This window comes from Polyodon spathula, chromosome 6 (assembly GCF_017654505.1).
Source record: "Polyodon spathula isolate WHYD16114869_AA chromosome 6, ASM1765450v1, whole genome shotgun sequence".
NCBI classification, from domain to species: Eukaryota; Metazoa; Chordata; class Actinopteri; order Acipenseriformes; family Polyodontidae; genus Polyodon; species Polyodon spathula.
The window spans coordinates 59098056-59121209 of NC_054539.1; positions in this window are offsets into that span (position 1 = coordinate 59098056).

Genomic DNA, 23154 nt, shown 5'->3' on the forward strand with positions numbered 1-23154 from the left:
TTTTCTGGATCATCTCCGACTTATACGTATAGACCCATCCTCTGTACCTGCTGTCAGAAGCCTTTCCCGAAGCTCAATGACTTGCAAGAGGAAGCTCTGTGGTGACTCCTTGGACCTCAGTGCTGCATTAAGCAGCTTCTGGAAGACCTCTGTGAGATCCTCTTCATGGTAGTGCCCCTTAAGGATGGTCTTTAGTCTGCTCAGCATCAATTTTGTCCTGGACTCCAACATGTCTCGGAGACTCAACCCCAGGCTCATCACCTTGATGACCACTTCAACAATTTCCAGCTAACTGTGTCACTTTCAGAGGTCTGCTTCCACTATAATGATCACTTCTGGGATATCCCTGAAGCCCAGGACAGGCACAGGTGTGCCCACCACTCTGGCCTGACCAATTACTCCACCTTCTCATGTAAGAGCTTGATTTCCTTCTCTAGTATCTCTTGGAATTCTTCTAGATCTTTCTAATGCTGGTTGTCACTTAGTTGTCCCCATATCTGGTTTGCACTTGCCTCGTTGCCCATTGCCCTGATATAGGACATGAGGTCGTGGATGTACTTGCAGGCCTCTTTCTCTTCTTGTTGGACCTCCACCTCCTGTAGCTCCATTTCTGCTGCACAGACGATAGCACGTCTGCTTTTCCCATTCCCGGCTTCCTCGTCTTTCGGGAAGCATGTCAGGTGTCTGCAAACGTCAACCAACTGGTCCCTTGACAGTTTATCCAGCAGTGGCCTGCTCTTGCAGTTCTTCCAGGCTCATCTTGAAACAAGACCACTGGTCTCACAGGTTAGACTGTGACTTGGGCCTCAAGTTCTAGGTTCATCTCATGGAGGATTGGTTCACGCTATTTTCCACTTTATGATGTCAGAGCGGTGGGGGGTGGGGAGGGGGGTTGGGGGAACGACGGTCTTAGACATATTCATGTCTGTGTGCATATGTTTAAAATGTCCTCTTACATGTACATATTTTTTAACTTATTGTCTTATGTCTTGTCTTAAGATTGAGTGAAAGGTGCCAGAGAGCAGGAAGGTGTTAATGGGGAGAGGAGATAAAAGGAAAAAGAGCAGAGGAAATGGATTACAAGAAGTGAGTAGGAATGGGATCCAGGGCACAAGCAGGAGTCTGGGAATATGGAGTGAATGTCACAGTCAGATAGTGGTGTAAAAGTTGAAAACAAAGGGGGGGGGGGGGTGCTGGAAGGCAGGATGTGTTTAGGGGCAGCTTCTGAATGACCGATACTTTGGAGCAGAAGGCCGCAAAGTCATCAGGTATAAAGGAGAAGTATTGGGGAGGGGGTGAAGAGGGAGGAAAAGGTGGACAGAAGTCTTTGCGGGTTGTTAATGGAGGACAGGTTGATAAATTCATAGTAGAAGTGTTTGGCAGTGTCAGCTGTAGTGGTCTAACTCAGAGAGTAGCTTGTATTTCTTTCATCTCCACTGAGCAGTGCGCAGTTCATTGCGGGATGAGTGTTGATTTTGTTTTTCACAGGATGTTGTGTTTTACCATTCTTGGTGGGCCAGAGTGATCTGTGAAATGGGAACAGTAGGGCCAACTATAGGCCAATATTTTTTAATCAATGTGCTCTTTATTTTGAGATTAAACAACTTTCCTAAATTATGTCCTTATAACAAACATTGTAATTATAATTTGCTTATTGCACTTTTTTATGAAACAACAAAATAAATAAAATAAAAACAAATATCAAAATAATTGTTTCCAATTATTGCTGTTATCTTTATCACAGTTATTGTTTTGTTATTTTGTGCTATATTTAAAATATAATTCTAGGGAAAATAATACACTATAACCCCTAATCTTCTAGAAGACCATTACTTTGCGTATTCTTTTATTAGCTGGTCCAAAAACTATTGATTTTAACATTCCCATCCCTAAAAGCCATGTCAGTTTACATTCTGCAATACACATGGTGTAAATCAGCTACTGACATAACTAGGGCATTACTCAGATGTCATCCTACTGCCACTAAGGATACTTCCACACATAACAGGTGTGGGGACTAAGTGCTGGATCCTATTCAAAGGGATTTCAGTTTTGTGTATTTGATATCCTGAAGCATATGTTTGGATAAAGTTAAATGACAGAGTGCAGTCAGACAACCAGTTAAGTGCTCTCACACTTCTGTCCCCTGCTAGCCATCAACTCTTAGCGATATTGATTACAAGTGAGAATGATGCATATTGCTACCAAAACCGACAGCAGCATTGTCGCACATCATTTAGTGCTGAATAATAGAGCAAATATGGCCTCTCAGCCCTTTTCCTTTGTTCATAGCTGGATGTCAACTCTTATTCTCCTGATTCTGTTGGTCTTCTTTTCTTGAGTCTGAGTCCTGCAAAAGTCTTATTTCCATTTTGATTAGTATACAGTGCATTAATGTCACACTATTCTCAGCTGTTTTTCCAGTAATAAGATTTAGCCTGCTTCTCAAACTTAGTAGCAAAACTCTAATCTCTGCTAATTGAGGATTTTTATTTATTTTGAATTAATTTGAATATATACATATGGGTCAATACTAAAAAAAAAAAAAGACTGGTACAAATAAAGGGTACATAATTGTCCGCTGGTGAAAAGTTTGTCTTATAGTGGCACTGTTTTTTTTTTGTCACTCTTCAGATCCCAAACGGTTTGGAATTTTGGTCTGAAATGTTTAGGGTACAAAGGGACTGGCCCGAACTAGTGACTTTCATGGGTTTGGTGAATAAATATGAATCTGTTCCTCAGCTATAAGGATTTGAAATTTTGGGTTCTGAAGAAGCTCAGTACAGCTCTTCAGGTTAGATCACAAAAAACTATTTGACCTCGCAAAAATAACCTTTGTTGTGAGGGTCCCATCTTTTTTTGTGCTTGGTTTTCTTTTTCTTTTTCAAATACATTTGAAACTGCCATAAAATCATGATCTTTAGTTAACCAGGACATGTAATTGAGACTCTGTAAAATTGACTGTAACATTATCTTTCCATTTTGTAAGTCGGAAATGTGTTTATTTTATCTATTAAAATCTTTCATTAAGAAAACCTCAGCAGCATTCTGGGGGGGATTTTATACCAGTGCAAGAAGTTCAACATCTCTGTTGACAGTGAGTTTAAGACCAGCAATAATGTCTTCCTCTCAGGCCTGGCAAACCCCCATTGTCCAGTGCGGAGTTGCTCCACCTTGTATGTCTTTCCTAACGCTAGAGTTGTAACCAAGTCACTAAAATTGTGACTTGAGTCGAGTTGCGTCATTTAGGAGTAAAGACTTGAGACGAGTCGAGTCAGTGACATGCCAAGCTCGAGTCGAGTCGAGTTACATATCTGGCTCGAGTCACTTGGAGTCATTAGTTCTGACAGTTTAAGACAGCTTGATTTAATCCAATTTTAAGGCATACAGTAAAAAGGCAGATAGTACATATTCAGAGCTATATGTTTGGACAATCCCAGGTTCTAAAAAGACTTCAGCTGAACTAATTAATTAATCAGTTTCTAGATAAGAAAAAAAAACAATAATCCGATAATGCGATCGGGGGGTGGGGTATGGTCTGGCGCTAGCTATTAATTTGTAAATTTCGTGTAGTCGGTTCAAAGTCAAAACAAAGTTACAATTAAATTCGGAACCAAGTTATATATATATATATAGGTATATATATATATATATATATATATAATTATATATATATATATATTTTATACTACAAGGGGAGGGCAGCCTGTCACAATTCTACATTAATATTCTACAACAGAACTGATTAGCATGTAGTACTTTTTCTAAACACCATTTATACTTTAATGACAGCATTGCAATAAAAAATACATAACCCGGTTTTGGTGCATTAACTTTTTCCTTCCCTTAAAGTTGGCTGTTAAAGTTATTACCCACTCCTGTTGCATTCCAATTTGCATCACCATGAGAGAGCTCAGAAATGCACAGCAGAGATGTTAAATGTAATTTTCTAAACCTTTAAGCCCGATACAAATTGGAAAGCAACAGGAGGTTTACATCTAAAAGCCTTTTATATTGTATATCCCTCAGAACGCCTGACTGGATGACCTGTTCTACAAGGTATTATAAAAAACACATGTTAATTTTTTATTTATTTATTTTTTTTAAATATAATTTATATATGTTACACTCATAGTCAGGATTTGGTCAATCGCCGACAAAAATTTAGAGATTTGGCCATTTACAAATGATCAAAGAACGAAATGAAAGTTTATTTCGGTCTTTGAGCAAATTATTTTGATCAAATTGCAAAATGGAAAATATCAAACAAGCAAAGAACAAAACAGAAAAGAGGAGACAGCTTCTTCAGTCTTTGAGTTCAGTGCAATTCTAAACGCCACAGCAGCAAGCCTTGCAAAAACAAATACAGTGATTTGTATGTCTCTTGATATGTATCTAATTTGTTTGAACTACTTTGAAAACAGTATTTTAAATGAGATTCAGTAGCCCAGTGGAGCTCTCAAAATGGTTATTTTGAAAATGTTGTCATCATCTCAACTAAAAACCTTTAGAAGCAAAGCAGTCTCTGTCTTTATTCCACAGGTATTGTTTTGCTGATTGGGGTTTGTAAAACCTGCTTTCTAAAAAGTAGTAGTCCACTCCTTCTCCAAAGGGGACCACAAATAGCATTATTCTCATCGATCAGTATAGAGAGAGGAAACTGTATTTCCTTGTGCCAATAAGGACCACAATGAGTGTTACACTCACAAGAAACTAAACATTTTCAGAGCTCCAGCTCAAAATCTCAGAATGAGGATGATGAGGATGAATGATGGACCTCACTTTACCTCTGTTCAAATGAATCTGTTGATCTGGTGGACTTTTTAATGTTGCTAGAGCTCTTTAAAAAATCTAAATCCTAGAGCAACGTCAATAACAAGTATTTTGTGACGGAAGTATAAACAAACTACCCTGAAATAACTTGAATACCAAAGACAGTAGGATTGTACGATAGATCCAAGAAAATTGCTGGGTAAGGCAAGATCATTTACAACACATATAAAAGAATAAGAAGGAAATCAAATCAAATAACACAAGAATTCAAATAACAGATGGGTAAATGCAATAAATAGTACAATCAGTATAACCAGAGTTTAAAGCATTGAGTAAACAGAAATTAACACAGACAGTATTTCACAGATCAAAGCATTCAATAATGCAGAGCTTAACCAACAAAAATACCGCAGCCACCAACATTATGACATGCCACTTTGTCCACCAAGGAGTCAACAGAACTCATTAAAGAAAAATGTCTGTTAAAAACAACACAGACCATTTTAAACAACTCATGTTTCCTGCAAAAGTTTATTACATTTTTAAAGATTGCTCAAAAGCAACTTGAGTTACAATGTTACAGTGTACTCATCCTCATACAGTCTGGGATATATGAAGATTACGAGGCAGGTGTATATGCAACTATTTTGTCTATGTTAATATATTTATATAGTCACCATGTGCATGTGCTATTTAAGTAGGATATACGTAAAATAGCTTTAAAATATACAAAAGAAAATTATGAAAACCATGTACAGAGTGAGAGTTGAGGTGCAGTCATAAACAAAAGCAATCAAATGACATCACTTTTTGAACATTAAAAAACTGATGTTTCACCAAACACTTTCTGAAATGTAAATAGTGAAGCTTTAATTGACTGAAAAAGGGCTTTGCTAACTTTTGATTAATATTAAAATCAGTGGGAGCTCAAGATGAACAAACAAATATTTATTGAGTTAAACATAAATGTTCCTTTAACAATTACTTTCTCAGCTTTGACTGTCTCGCAGGATGCCGTGAGTCTTTATATACAGCAATATATAGTAATCCCTCGCTATATGAGCTATCGATATACAAGATTTCAATTATACAAGACACAGAAATTAATACCTGTTTTTCCATTAAAGTATATTTTCTCTCTTATAAGAAAGGAGCTTGCAAAGTGGCCGATCGTATTGCGTCTGCGCAAGGCGTACGTTACAGCATTCACCACCACCACCGCCATCCCAGCATGCCCTGTGAGCCTTCTTTGTCTTTGTACCGTTCTTGTGTTGTCTCGTGTGTGTAGCGGTTGTTAATTGCTTCTGCTATCTTTTCTTTATTTATTAAGTGCTTTTTTATTTCTGTTTTATACTTAATATTTTCTTTTAATTTTCTTTTTCATTACTGTGCATTATTTATGGTTAGCATTTTTACAACTTCATTAATATTTACTATAACGTACGTTTTCTAACACTACGATAAGCTCATGAAAGAAAAATGTGGGGGATTCATGTATGCCGCAAGAAATTGTTTATTTGTCATTTACTTAACAACTTTAGGCTAATTTCTTCAATAATTGACACAAAATTTCAGTGATTTCATATTTAGATAACATTCTCTCCTTTATTAAGGGAAATTTGAGGTGTTGAAGAGGAAATCTTTTGGGCTCTGGAACCAATCGAAGATTATAACATGGGAACCAAAGGGGATTTCATTTCTGTTATACAAGATTTCGCCTAACGAGCAGTTTTCAAAGAACGAATTACGCTCATATAACGAGGGATTACTGTATAAGAAAAATAGAGCTACCATTTCTGCACACTCTCTGTTTCCTTACTCCGGTAAATGTCAGGGCAAACCGTGTAAAACAAGAAACAAAACAAACAACCAGTCAGCACTTACATGCTTCACAGACTCCTCCTGTGTTTCATGGAGCACAGCAACATGTCTCCTATTGTATGCCAAATCCTGCCCCCGTTGCCAGTGGAACACCAATCACGATACGACAGGCGTTCTTAACCTTCACATGACTCAAGTCGCAGGCATTTACATACTCACGCGTCTGCCCCTCACAAAGGTGGTGCCCCCCCATAAAGGTGATTTGAGTCATGGTCACGTGATCTGGGTGAGGAAAGCCTCGGGTTACCTTTCACCGTCAGGAGGCTGAATTACAAATCGAAACCCCTTTGACTCACCTTACAGGGTTTCTTGACCTTTCATCTAAACAGAAAGGATCATTTGGAAACTATATTGCTTTTCAGCTGAAATCTTTTTATTTTCTTCTTTTTTTTTTAATAATACAGTGCAACTCTGTATAACAAACAAAAGATAGCCTATGGCGTGCTGTGGACTTTAGTAGTAGAATTAAAGCAGGAAGCAAGCAGTGTAATTTTAACATCTTTATTATTGCTTTGCCATCTTATTCAACTCCACACTGGTTAAAAATAAGCTTATTAATATATATATCTATATATATATATATATATATATATATATATATATATATATATATATATATATATATACTTATTAACAGCGCCATCTACTGTTGATACTAGATAATGCATCATAGGACAACAGGTGCAATAGGACATCCACGTTTACCTTTCTGCTTACTGACAAGTGTATAAGAATGTGTGTTATCACTTGTTTGGTGGCCTTTCTTGCAGTGAGGGCTTTGGAATCCAACCACAATGGTTTTGAAGCCAGGGGTGACAGTTCAATTTTGGGACTACACTATGCAAATCCACAGGGCAAATGGTAAGTGAAGCAACAGTGCCCTCCATGTATGTCTGTGACCTAGTCAAGTTACCTGTATGTATGTATTGTATGTAGCAAAACAATATTGTAAAAAATTGAAATGGGTTTTCTTTGGGCAAAAATAACATTCCTTTTGGAAAGTCTCCATAGTGATATATTGCAAATATAAAGACATCCTGCCAAGCTTGAGAAGGATCAAATCATAAGCAGCTTACCAAGTTTGAGAAGAATTGTTACAGTAGTTTAGTTGTTATGGAGCTTTCCAAAGATCAATTCATAGTGATTCTCAAATATCTGCATGTGTGCTGTAATTCATTGCCCTTAAGTAAAACAGTTTCACGTTGTGATGTGTTATTGTTGCAAAGCTAAAATGCTTTAGTATTTGTGATTTCAATAGAAATACACATAAAGTTCTTCTTGACTTAACTTTAAAGAACCACCCTGCAGTTGTGCAAATTAGATTGAGGGACCAAACATGCAGAATGTATTTTAAAAAATTTTGAAGATACTAAAAGCTTATATTGCTTGATACAGGATTATGGCATATCACAGCATGCAGAAGCCTAATTAAATTCTTAATACTCCAAAAAAGAAACACATTTTGACAGATATCGAATAACCCTGCAGGGTTCTCTGCAAAAAGAAGAAACTCTTGTTATTTTAAAATTCACATCAAATGAAGAAAAATATAGTACTTCTTTTTATATTTACCCCGTCACTGTGGTTTGGGTAAAAAAGTCTTAAAACTTAAGAATAGGACAACGTACCTATTTTAATATATATATATATAATATATATATAATTATATATCTATATATATATATATATATATATATATATAATATATATATATTTATATATTTAACTTTATTTCTGTTTGTACTATTCTTCTTCACTAGACATACTAAGTAATGTCATTTTTCAGTGTTCTAAAAGGTTTCTAAAAGTTACATTTCTGAAGTGAGGTGGTTTTAGAAATGATCCTTTGGTTGTCCTGAATTTCAGACATAATATAAATTACAGCTGCACTCCCCTGGTCAGTGGCGACACGTAAGGGGGGTCACGCCTGGTCACGTGTGCCCCCTCCCCCCAGATTTCTGCCAGGCAGTCGCTTAGCCATTGCATTACAGAAAAAGAAAAGTGCTGAAAATATGTTTTTTTTGGTGGCCTCAATACGCTTCAATCAGTACCGCTTTCAATTGGTGTACACATGAAATGCCACTCACAACTGACCAATGTCTGCCAAAGTGCGCATTTCAAAATTCTGTTTGTGATTTGGGCTATTTACTGTCATTTGTGAGAGGTTCAACCTTGAACTCTTCTGAATGGACAATGCACACAGCTTTTACACTTCACAGTCCAAACGGACGTGCAACGTGACATAATATCGAGTGAGAGACGTGAAGTATGGCCTGACAGCTGTAGGGGAAAGGGAAACATAATTAAAAAAAATAGCTGTTTGTTTTGGTCGTCCTAATTTGTCTAAAAGGCAGAAAACTGTTGATGAATCGTCTGAAGACAATAAGCTACCAGCTACCACCAGCAGTCCTGTGCTTGTCAAACAGTAATTAAATTAGTCAGGATTTATGAGATTAAATAAAATTGTTTGCTTTGCTTTGAACACAAAATGTTAGTTTACAAAAATGAACAACCATAAGTACGAATTAAATTATATATATAGTTATTTTTGTTTGTTGTCATAATTTGGAATTGAAATCTAATGCCCATGTTAAAAGTTCAAGTCCTTTGCTTTATATTTCCTTTTTTGTTTTTAATCGGAAGTGTTCTAAACTGAATCTTTTTTTTAACTATTTTGCACAACAGTGTATTTGGTTATTGGATCTTCTGTTAAAAAAAAAAAAGATTCTTCTTTATTTTTCTAAAAATAAAATGTCAATGCAGTACATTCCTTCCTTTCTAAACTGGACATGTCTGGAGACAAGCAGGTTGTCCAGATTACAAAAATCATGCACGCACATTTATAGTGCTCAATGTATTTTAAATGTATAAATCATTGCAGTGTACACAATGCATTATGTAAAAACATAAATCTGTACAGTATATAGTACAGTAGTGAATTAATACCTAGCACACTTTTTATTTTAGCCTATAGGCTACCAGTAACCCAAAATAAATCATGATGCTCTATTGAACACATTACTGTACAATGTGAAAATAATAAAATATCATTTTTAATTGAAACTGCGTGATTTTTTTTTTTTTTTACCATAGCCTACTTAGTACACAATTACCAAAAAATAGATAGTAGTGCTGCACTGGCATGTTATGATACTTTACAGTACCTTACATATATTGCACACACTTTACAGAAATAATACTTGGTAAATTACACTGTGTAACAATTTTTTTTTTTTTTTTTTGTTCCTGGGTAGTAAGTGTTATTTCCTAATTGCGGTGTATTTACAGTATAATCGTAAATATCGAAAAACTACTCACTTCTAAATCTTTTGTAGTCATTTTTGTATTACTTTAGTGTAAATACATGTTAATTTGGATTCATATGTTGTTTTTTTCTGACTTTATGTGAAGGAAAAGACACATATCTGCCCGTTTTCCCATTGGAAATAGTGATATTTTGAAATATCACTGTCCTGGTCACAAAAGCAAAGTTTGTGGGGAATAATAGCCATTTTCTATACTTTTGAGGCATAAGCAATTAGGAAATAACACTTACTACCCAGGAACAAGAATTGTGTTACATAGTGTTATCAAAGGCAGTCAAACGACAATCGTAAAATACAAACTTTGGCTTCTTAAGTGGCTTTAACATTTTGCATCTAATTTTACATTGATAATTTAAAGTTTTAATTTAAAAAATTTGCATTCTAACAAATGTAACATATTGGTGTAGAGATTTTTAAAGATTATTTATTTATTTAATCTAGCCTACCATATAAGACAGATATACCAGTTATAATGTATGGAGTGATGTTAATAAAGGGTCATCAGAATCATCTGCATTACTCATATCAAATTAAAGGGCAATAGCATTTAGATATGTTTCTGTTTAGTTCATTAAAACAGTCTTATTTGTCCCTTTTTTATTACCAAACATGTGTTAGTCATGATGTAATCAACTTAGACTTAATTTTGTAGGTAAACACATTTTCAATTATTGTTTCACTTGTCAATTGTTTAGAAAAGCTGGTGTTGTTGATCTTGTTATTATTCCCTTGAACATACATGAATCCAGGCTATATAAACCATTCATATTTGTTTATTTTTGAAGGATTTTATCTCACCATTCCAAAAAGCTAATTAATCCAGCACTGTAAATGTGTGTTTATTATTTCTCCTAACCCCTTAACTGTTGGGCACTGATCTTTAACATAACTTTAAAATGTACACTGCATTTTAATGTAGACATAACATGGCAGTTGTTCCAGCATGTTGAGTTTAATTATTTAGTAATAAAAGCACATTGATTAGAATAACCTTTTTATATTGCTCTGCTCTGGGCCCTTTTTGTAGGCTGAAACTGGCCCTAGGCCAGCATGTCCTTAACATATGACATTGTTATGTGTGGCCAGAATTAACAGTCCAGTGCCACATTTATTTGTCCTTTTAAAAACATGTACCAATGGAAGCAGAGGGAGAATGGCACTGGAAATAGTCTCCCAACACCTAGTCACCAAACCATCCACTTTGAATTTCATACAGTTGATTTATCACCAGTTGTAACCATCATTCATTTTAATATATGTGTATTTCTTTCTTGTTTAGTTGTTTTTTTCAATATCTGTTCTTTTAAACATTTTGTACCCTTCTTCATTGCTGTGCTTATTTTGGCTTCTTGTATGGAAAAATTACTTTTAAAATGTTCATCGGCTTCCCATAGTGCAGAGGTTCAGCTGCATCCTCCATCCCGTCTGATTCAGTTCATGCAGCCATGGGGTAAACTTGCATGCGGTTTCAGAATCACTCGCTAGTGGACTGTCCCAGTGGATAAGTGTCAAACTGCCAGGAAGTGGAATGCGTCAAAACAAACTATCTGCAGGTTAAAGAGAGGGGAAAAAAACTATTGAGTACACAACTATACACCTATGAGTTTGATTAAACATACAATCCTATGTTTATTCATTCCATTACATAATTTTAGTTCAATTGAAATTTGCAAAGTAAATAAATCAATACATTGAACATGAGTACCTGAATTACTATCCAAGTGGCAAACAAATGCATTTCACTACAATGCACTTCCAGTCATTTTTCAGTAGATGGTAAAGATGCAAGAATTAAAAGAGGGCATCTGTTCCTTTTCTTTTCGAGAGCGTTCCCACGTTGTTCCCATTAAAATACCTTAACAGTAGAGTCTGAGAGGCATTGGTGTCCAGGACTATTATCCTCCGTTAACGTAATTTCCGATCTCTTTTTTCTTTATCTCTTGAAAATCCAACTTTAACAATCGCTGTGTTTTGGGTATGTGGATATAAGGTCTGTCTTCAAAGTAAAAACTTCAGTAAACAAAAAAAAAAACACAAAGCAACCTTAATACTATCACTGTACATGTGCAATGATTCTATAAGATGATTAACCTCTTTGTCTTTACTCTAGAACTAATTAAACTGGTACTGAAACAACTTTCAGGGGTAGAGTTATTTTTTTAGTTTTTGGAGTAATGACAGTCAGCCTAACTCAAATTTACTTATGTACGTAGAGTCCTGTATTTTTTTGTCAAACTGTTAGATAACACTCCGAGGAGCTTACTCGTGGGGGGTTTTGCTATAAACTGTTTGAAAAATTACAGTGTTTTTTTTTTTTTTTTTTTTTTTTTTTTTTTTTTGTAACTGGGAAATGGTTTAGCCTTTCAGTGTTTAACTAAGGAATCTGCAAAAGTTTAGGTAGCGCTCCAAAACGGAATTAGGTTTTGTTTTAGGTTTTATTTTTTTGTTATTGTAAATAATAAAAGTACGCTGACGCTCAAAAAGCAAGAAACCCTGTGCTGGGTCAGTGTTTTAAAATGGGAAAACGACCTCAATTGAGTGCAGATCTTTCACACTATATAGTATGTATTTATGACTTTAGACCCTGATTTTCCTGTGATTGACTAAGTTATGTTTTAATATTTATTGTATATACCAGTGAATTAGCCTATGGCTAATACAACAGATTTTCTTTATGATGATTATCTTCTTGTAACTTTAAATAACATAATGTTGGGTTTGTTTATGCTTTCTGAATAATATGCACTCAGGGAGAGTGACGTGCTGGAGTGATTGGAGGAGAGCAGGTTGGGGTGGGAAGCATGCCAGCTGGGGGGGGGGGGGGGGGGGGGGGTAGAAGAATGGGAGGGACGTCAGTTTGAGTGCGAGTTGTGAGCGAGAGTGGTGAAGGAAAGAGTGCGAGTTGTGAGCGAGAGTGGTGAAGTGAGAGTAACCATGAGTAGCGACCTAAAAGTTGCAAGACCAAGAACCGTCAGGAGTTGGTGAGAAAGAGAGAGAACCAGATAGTCAGATAATAGTTTTTTTTTTGTTTTGGCATGGTCTTAGCCTAAAGAGACTGGGTGTACTACAGAAAATTAAAAAGTGGATATTTTGTTTGCACCTGCAATCCCTGAGTCTGTCCATTTATTTGCTTAAAATAAAAGCAAAGGAGACCCTGTGCCGCCACAGTATTTAACTTTGTATACCATATTCGGGAAAATATGAACCTACATAATCTGTTTGTTTATTTATTTATTTATTTATTTATTTATTTATTTGTGTGTGTGTGTGTGTGTGTGTCATATGCAATTCCTTCATTGTTAGGATCTAACATAACCACTCCATTTTCAAAACCTGCAGTCTGGTGGAATTTGGTACTTAAGCAAAGGGCTTTACAGGAACTGTATGACTTTATCAATCATCAGAGTAGTATTTGCAGCATCTTGTGGAACAAATGGCAAAGTGGCAAAGTGTTAATCATACAAAGAAGACTAAGCAGATGATATAGCATTGTGACAGAGATCGAACGATTCTTGATGTTAGATCTCCTTTCCAACCTGTGAGGGCACTATGTAAAAGGAATGAAGTACACTTAACTAAATGGCATGACAATTTATTCCTTAGAGTAGGTCAGTCATTTAGGAAGGGGGCTGAGCTATGGCACCCAAGCTCAATGACTCGGACGGGAGACAGCGTGGCATCCGAGGATCGGAGGAGCGGATGTGCTCATTAACCTAGGGGTCATGGGCGAGGGTATAAATAGGGGGGCGTAGTGTAAGCGATCTTTTCCTTTGTAGATGGTTAGCAACAACATAGAAGGAGTCCCCCATTATTTGTGAAAGAAACCTTGAGTGTTCGTTATTTTTGTCTTGTAATGCTGTTTGTTTATATTGTCTGTTTCAAGATTACTAACACGATCCGGAGCTGCAGCCACAGTCGAGCATCAAACCCGGAAATCACCACTCACTTTTCACTGAGGAACTGTCTTTGCACCACAAGCACTTAATTCACATACTGTAGGAACTGTGTCTGTTTTGTGTTTTCTGTGGGTGAGAAAAGACTGGACTTTTGGTTTCGGGTCAAACCCGTTGGATTTACAAACAGAAGTGATACACGCCGCTGTACCACTTTCATCATTATTATTGTTTACAGGTTTTGCCATAAGGCACTGGACATTATAATCATTAATAAACACCCTTCACCTGAAAATTGTCTGTGGGAATACATTTGTATGTTCAATTCTTTAATCAAATTAGATTGACTGAAAAGGGTACATTTCAAGATGTGCAGAGAAAGTACTTACACAGGTTACTGGTGATTGTGATGTGTCATGCAGAAGCAATATCTTCATTAAATTCATTTTTTGGTGTTCAGGCAGAAGGCATTATTTTGTTAATTCTGAACCAAGCAAACCATTCCCAAAATGAAAGAACAAAGAGTAACAATTACTAGCATAACTAATAGCCCATTCAGAATTAACAAAATAAAACCACTGTACCAAAATATTTCCCACTTAACTCACACGCTATGATCCTCCTCCACCCACTCATCTTTAAAAAAAAGATGTATTCCCCCTCTTGTAACAGGCTTTTAATTTTTTTTTTCCTTTTTCTTCTGTTTTCCATTCTTGTAACCAGCCACTTAAACCTCTGCAAACCATTAAGATACCATTAACACTTTATCAACGGGAAGTAGAGTCCACACTGGAGTATATAGTGAAACTCAAACATTCCATCATTTAAAGACATTGAAAAGACTTCTAGTCAAAACTTTTGTCATTTAATTTATATTTATTTTATTATTATTTCTAAATTTGAATGATGTTTAAAGTGAAATACCTCTCAATATATTCAGTTTTACAGAAACAAGGATTCACTTGGACTCTGCAGAGTCAGCATGACAAATTAACACTTTGTTGTTCAGTTGTTTTACCTTTGAGCACAGGAATTTTCACCGCCGCTTAGGTGCAACATTGTCTAAATGTGGCAGTAACCTAATTCTGTTGGTCACCAGTTCCTATTTATACAGAAAAACAATAATTTAATTTTATAGTTAACATTTAATAAAGCCTCTCTTCTAACAAGCTTTGTTTCCCTAAATATGATTGACTCAAGAAAATTAATTAGTAGTTTTGCATCAATTAAAACGTCAACTTCTAATTCATTTTTCTTATAATCTAAAAATAAACTTTCTTAGATTAGACTTTTATTTCAGTGTAGTAACATTATTCTATTAAATATATTTTTCCATTGCATATATTCAGTACTGCACAGATTGGCAACTTATTCTGTTAATGTTAATCACGATACCCAGTGGGTGTAGCACAAACAGGCCTGACTCTATTACAATGGCCCAGCATGTTTGGACATAGTAACACAGATAAGTAGTAGTAGTAATAATAATAATATCTTTATATACCACCTTTCATACTGGACCACCATCACAAAGTGCTTTACAGAGGTAGGCTGTGAACTGTGCATTATATTCAGAGTCACTTACAGTAGAACATTGATTTAACATCTCATCCGCAGGATGGAGCACAAAGAGGTTAAGTGACTTGCTCAGGGTCACACAGAGAGAGCCAGTCAGTGGCAGAGGTGGGATTTGAACCGGGGACCTCCTGGTTACAAGCCCTGGATTTTAACCACCGAACCACAGTACTGGTAAGAAAATATTTCTTTAATCCTAGATAATCATGCTTCTGTGAAGTTCACATACAAAATGATAATACAAGGATTCCACCTCAAACAAATGCCTTTGTTCAAGAGAGCAGTTTTTCTTGCAGGGTACTTAGTTTCCAATTCCCTGCACACGTAGAAAAATGTATTCATAGAGGCTTTGCTGTTCTTCCCATACCCTATTCTTTTCACTTTCAACCCATTCATTTCTTATACTGTTTCTCCATGTATTCCTTTTGACAAGTGTAGACTGCTAGGAACGTTAATGTCTTGCAAAATGGAATTCTTTGCCTCTGATCAAAATATAAGCATATGCTCATTCTTCTATTGGAAAACATATTTGCTTCACCTTCTTCAACAAATCATATTGTGAGAATGTAATGAAAAACACAAGAAAGAAAGCATAGAATTCCAAATATTTTAAACAGTATGCATTACAACCTTATTTTTCTTTCTATTTAGTGCAGAACAATACAAATGCCTCCACAGCACAATGTCAATAGCTTTAACATGTAATGCTAGCATTGTAATATATTGTTCCACTTGTGCAAGAGCTGTCATAAATCTGCAGTAACATGGCTTTGATGGCATATTTGATCTATATTGCCCTTGTGATGAATTGGTAGAACAGGGAAGATATACAAGCATCAGAAGCCACAATTTATTTTAGGCTTTCATGCAGAGGAAATCATTTTAGGGTTGATTTTAAAATGGTACTACAACAACAAAAGTAAATGTCAGTGTATAGAAACATGATAATCATGGCCAAAAAATCCATAGTTGTCAGAAGACATGATCAGTAAAGAGTCCAACCTGGATAAATATTTCAATAAAAAATAAAGAAGCAATTAGCTTGGTCATGGGATTGAAGGACATCCACTGACCTTCAGTTCTCCTAAGCTGTTGTGGGAAATTGCTATGGTGTGGGAATATAACTGAATACTTTAAATTGGGAAGAAATTGGGAGTATAATAATTTGGCACTCAAAATTTAAGAAATAATTAATACCAGCGCATAGACCCAGTTATCTTCTTACAGGTGCTTTACCCGTAGAATGACACACACTTTTAGGCAACAGCACATGCAAAACTGTGCCCCAAGCACTCCCAACGCCCAAGACAAACCTTCCACGTTTACTTCAGTCATAAGAAAGAGTTTGCTAAGGCCACAGACAAACAATGAAAAATACAGTGAACCATTTTTTTTTTTTTTTTTTTTTACATTTACAGTCATTTCATGACCACATTTCTCTCTCCTGAACACTGGTTGCAGACCTGTTATAGACCAGGCTGATTTCCAGAAAGATCAGCAACCAGACAGCATGAGGGAAGCCACCCAAAAGGACAAAACTATGTGTAAGTGTAGAGTACAGATGAAAGGATGTTATGAGGTTGTACAATACACCTGTGAGACCATACTTAGATTGCATTGTTCAGTTCTGGTCATCACATTACCAAAAAGGACATTGTGGTCCTGAAGAGAGCTGGATTATAACAAAGAATAATAAGGAGACTTCATTAATACTTCTACAATCTTAAAAGGATTTGACAAAGTTACCCTGGCTAATACTTTCTGCATAGCACAGAAACTAAGGCCAAATGACACAGTTACAAATTAAGTTGAAATTAACTTAGGACAGAGGGTAGGAGGTACTTCATTACAGGGAGTTCTGATATTATACAATGTGTTATTTAGCATATGGTTGATGGGATCCTTTAAGACCAAACTTGTCAAAGATTTGAGACCAATCAGCTGCTAGGAAACATACAAGCACTGCTGGGCCAAATGGTGATGTTCTCCTTCGTAAATTTGTATATTTTCTTATGCTAAAAAAAGGGATCCAGCAAGACACTGGTGATGCTGGGTACAGGATGCATGACAAAAGTTATGTGTATACTGTTGATACAGATTTTAATATAGATATGTTATAGAGGAGCCAAGAAACACGATCAGACAAATTTACATCATTTCAGTTCTGCAGACGGATCTTGATTAATTCCAAGGTTGAATGTGTGGGTCAACTTTATCTCTTACACAGCTGCTGTTATGTTGGCCTCCTTGTTTCTTTTCTGTGGTATATTGAATATAACCATCATCTGGTCCCCTCTCTAAACCACTGCCAAGGGACCAATGTTTACAAGATGCACTAACAACAAGAAAATCCATAATACTATAAATACAGAGAAATGCATAATACATGATATACAGTAAAAAAAAAAAAAAAAAAAAAAAAACAATGCATAATACATTAAATACAGTGGAAAGTGCACAATACATGATAGTTGCATAATACATGAAATAGTAGCAGCAGCACAGAAGCTAATAGCAGATATCAGGCTTAGAGAGCATGGACAGCAAGAGGAACAGGTGAGTCTTGAGAGTTGATTTAAAGCAAACGACAGTGTGACACACCAAAGCTGAGAGAGAGTTCCAAAGAGTTGGAGCTATGAAGCTAAACGAGCATTCTCCAAGTGTGGTGCACTTTTGCTTGGGCATAACAAGCAGGCCAGAGTCGGAGGATCTCAGCTTGCGGGCAGGGACATAGCGGGTCAGAATGTTGAGGAGGTACTTGGGACCTGTGTGATGAAGGGCATTGTAGGTGAGCAGGAGAGTTGTGAAAATAATCCTGAACTTTACAGGTAGCCAGTGCAGCTGGGCAATACGGGGGGGTGATGTGATCATGTTTTTTACATCTGGTAAGGATTCTGGCAGCGACATTCTGAACTAGCTGCAGTCTGTTTATGGTGCGTGCCAGGAGACCACCATATAGAGTTAAGGTAGTCCAGTCGAGAGGAGACAAATACATGACAAAGTATCTACGCATCCGGGAGAGAAAGGTAGGGGCGGACTTTACAGATGTTTCGAAGATGGTAGAAGGAAGATTGGACCATGGAGGAGATATGGGCATCTGTGGAGAAGTTGCTGTCAAGAAGCACACCAAGGCCTCGTACTATGGGGGAAGGCAGCAGCAGACAGTTTCCGAGGTTCAGGACAGCTATATTTAGATTCTTAAGTTGTATTTCATGCCTTATCGTTATAGAATAGTGGAAAAAAGGGGCCCAAAAATGACTTTCCCCACCCTGAATAATTGATATATTTACCTTGAAGTTATCTTATCTTATCTTAAAACTGTATTATTATTAGGGTTTTTCTTTTAAGAGATACAAATCTATACACCACTTTTGTCAAAAGGATTCTAACCCTTCAATTGATTATTAATGATTGTTCAACAAAACAATTACAATAAATATGCATTTAATTAGGATATGCTTCTTGCACATTTGCTATAAGGGAGACTGTATAGCATATTTATTAAGCTGCCTGTGCTATTTCATTTCAATGTAAATAACCAAATCCAGGAAACCTAACCCCAAAGTTTATGTCTTCCAAAAACAAACAAAAAAAAAAAAACATTAAATACCTCATTATATGCAGTCACATCTCAAGGTGACAGAAGGGTACATCAGCACAATCCAACTACTTTGTAATATTTATGAATTATTCTTGTGTTGTTTTCGTGATAGGCAGAATGTATCCATACCAAAAGCTTGAAGGACTGTGAGCCATGAAAAATGCATAAGCCTGCTTTAGTGATAACACCACAGATTTTCTTTCATGGGAAGATTCTAAAACCTACAATACATAGATAGTTTTTGCCTGAAGCAGAAAATGGAAAAGTTATTGAAAGCATATAGTAAATGCCATTTCACAGTTTATTTAAAAAAAAATACAAAGCCTCATAATTTAAAAATAAATGTTCTAGAACATTGAAATGTATGTGATATAGCTGCTTTGTGATATGGAAGTGAATCTGAATACATATCATATATTCACTTGATTTGGTTTTAAATGGTATAGGAAATAAAATTACACAAATCAGCCTATGTTTTCTAATTGGAGGTCATATTTTTTTTTTTTTTCTAGGATCATGTCATCAGCATTGGCTGAGAGAACTGCCCTTGTGTCCGATCTGTCGAGCACCATCCTCGTCAGTCTCATGGGGCTGAATAACGTCTGTGGTGGTTGTGAAATGAACATTGGTTTATTGGCACATTTCATAATTCTGACAAGTGATTTCTTGCAAAGCGTTTTACCATTCCTCCGTGGTAACATGAGGAATGAAATTTCAATCCAACATTGCAAATACTATCCAAACATACTGTAATCCATTTCTGTATTTTTTTTCTTTAAACTCATATGTGTTTTACAGTATTTTAATTTGCTTGCTGTCTTTGTAAAGTAAAGGTTAGGAATTCTAATTGTGATTATTTTTCATCAATGGTCTGACCAGAGTTACCTCTGATTTCAGGGTATTCTTAGCCACAGGAAATGTTTAAAGGGAAAGCTTAAACATGTAAGTAAGTACTAAATCAAAGATCATTGTAATTTTTGTAGCATGTCACTAAGCTCCAAATATTACGTCTTTGGCAACACTATGTTTGTCTTATGCCACTAGGTTTCACATGACTGTTACTGCATTAGGATGATGTATGATGTATGAAATGTGTTAAGACTCATTCTAGCAAAGCTGGTATCATTCTCTTTACATGTTGAACGAGGATAAATATAATTTAGTCATTATATTAATGTCTGGCGCTTAGCAACAAGGAAGAAGAAAGGAAACATGGAGGAAACTTAGACAAATTCAACCAGAAATCTTGTAGGCAGTGTCTCTAGAGCATCAATACACTTTGATCATCTGCTGATAAATTTACATATTTGTTTTACATGTACTGAGTTGCATTTTCTTTTTTTAAATATATAAGCTTTTCATTTCTTGTGACATTGAAATCAACTCTTGGACTATTAAATTATGTTGTTGTTGCTCAAAACACACAATTACAGATTAAAAGATGTATAACTGTTCCTTCCATTACTTGACTGTCTGGGGATTTCAGTTTTCTGTTCAAGACCCTGCAGGAAAAGATCATACATATCTGCTCTGTGAAACACCCCATATTGGTTTATACACAGTGATTAGAAAGTTTACCACATCAACGCATATGTATGGAAGTATTGTTAATAACTTCCAACTACCAATCTACATGGAAGCTCAAGGGTTTTTATTCTCACTTTGGCAATGCTTGATCTGATATCATTTTAAAGTGAATGCAGGTACTCATGGTGATATTCAGAGTGGAATCTTTTACTTTTTTTGAGAATAAATTATCTTATTGTCTTAGTAATTTAATTTCTACACAACAAGTATAGGTATTACCCTACACAGTATCACTTTACATTAAGGTTCTGCTGCTTAATGTTGTAGAAATGAATAATGGATGCGTATTAACTGTTATACAGTATTAATAAAGCATTATAGATTGTTTATAACCATGCAGTAGCCATATAAAGAAATACGTTTAAACATCCCAAAGTACAATAGGAGGCTAAAACTGCCCCCTTTATAAAAACGTAATTCTGTGTATGGCTATTGCTTGGTTAAACATCCCAAAGTAGAATAGGTGGTTAAAAACTGTCCCCTTTATAAAACTGTAATTCAGTCTATGGGTATTGCATGGTTATAACTCATATCTAATGCTTTATTAATACTTTCTAACATAGTTATTAACCTCTTATGTGCTATAGACGTACCTGGTACGTCCAAAATAATCGCTTCCCCAGTGCTAAGGACTGGTAAATACATGGTAAAAAAATATTAATTATCTCCTCTTCTCTCATAACATAATATAATATAATTTTATTATCAATTTTCTTCTTTGACAGCATTGTATATTTCAGATCAGATTATACTTCCTATTATTTTTAAGCTTCACGTAACATAGCTGTAGGAGACGACATGAGCTGTTCCTTTTTAAGCGACTGCATTAACAAATTGCAGGCTGGCTTCCACATTGATTTTGGCTGTGGTAAGTATCCAACAGCAAATATATTGATCTGTTTAACTTTAAATATTTCTAAATGTCACTGTAACAAACATTTAAACTTTTTCTTTTGAATTTAAAATAGGTTAACCTCTGTCCTTGTTAGCCATTCATCAATAACTACACCTACTGCAATTAACAGAACAGTTTTAAGGCTTATTTCAGTGATTTAATTACTTGTTTTTGAACAAATGAATAGTTTAAAATAACAGTGTGGGAAAAGTTAAATGTACAAGATGACTGTTTATTAGGAAAAGCGTTGCCTTCTATATAATGTTCAGACACATCAACGAACGAATCTCAGGAGGATAGCCCTATTATTTTGTTTTCATATTAAAGTCACATTACATCACTTACATGACCACAATATCCAATCCAAATCCACCTCCTGCTTCAGGACTGTGTGTGTGTATGAATTGGAGGTTAATCCTTATGAAATTAATCACAAAAAAATGGTTACGTTGATCAACTGTATTTATACACAAGTCCACTCCAATGTTAGATAGGTCGCAGGTGGGTCTCAGAAGGGTGGAAAGCTCTTTCTCTGATAAAGGCCGTCCAAGGTCAATTTCAGGAACAAAAACTCCACTGTCCTCTTCAAACTGGCCTGCTTAAGACCAGTCAACACCATACTCTCCATCCACCTTAGACATTTAAAAAATAAAATATAGTCCACAGTATGTTTAAAAGCAGATTAATGTATGTAATAAGTCACAAAGTACAAATAACATATATAGACCTGGGGCCTTATTTTCAAAAGCATTTACTAACAATGAGGACAATACATATGTACATATGACATATGAAAATGATTGAAAGAAGACTCCCTAAATTATCTCAATTTCTCATCTATAATGTCTACAGTTAAGACAAAATAGCTTTTTTAAATGTATTTTTTCAATACTCAGAGAAACGTGAACCTATGTCTTGAAATGATTAAAAACAACAAATAAATAGCAGTAAGTTGATGATGGTTCTGAAAAAAGCTGCCCACCAATATAAAATGTAAGTAAAACATTTAGCTCCATTACATGGGCAACTTACCAGTTACAAAATTATAATATATATTACGTGAAGAATTTACCTCTGGTTATAAACACTTCTGCCCGCAATATGGCTGTTTCTTTCTGTGCCCATTACTGACACCATGAACCTTGCAACATCAGTGTTTAACGTTCTTTATCGCAACAGACTCCAGATGGTTGCTCATATTCTCATACAGCATCCGAGAAAGACTGGAACACAGCTTTTAGGTAAACTACTATCCGGCTACATCCATCAATTCCACCATGAACTGCAATCTGCCACCTGGAAATTTAAAATACAATTAATTATTATTAAGAATCTCTGATAACTTTATTGCCTACAAAGCTGTAAGCATTATATAATGAATCGGAAAATTTGGTTATGATAGAATTCAATTAGTATAGTTCGTAGTTTTGTAATGAAAATAAGTTAACGGTTATCAATTTATCCAACAGAAATCTAAACAGAAACCATTCTTATCCCAAGCTTAGTTAGATGTAGTTTTTCCAACTGACCTTATGTCATCTCATCCATCCGATGTCTGATGGTTTGACCAACACTCTTTTCATAATGGCTGTATCGGGCACAGTAAATCCATACCCCAGGTAG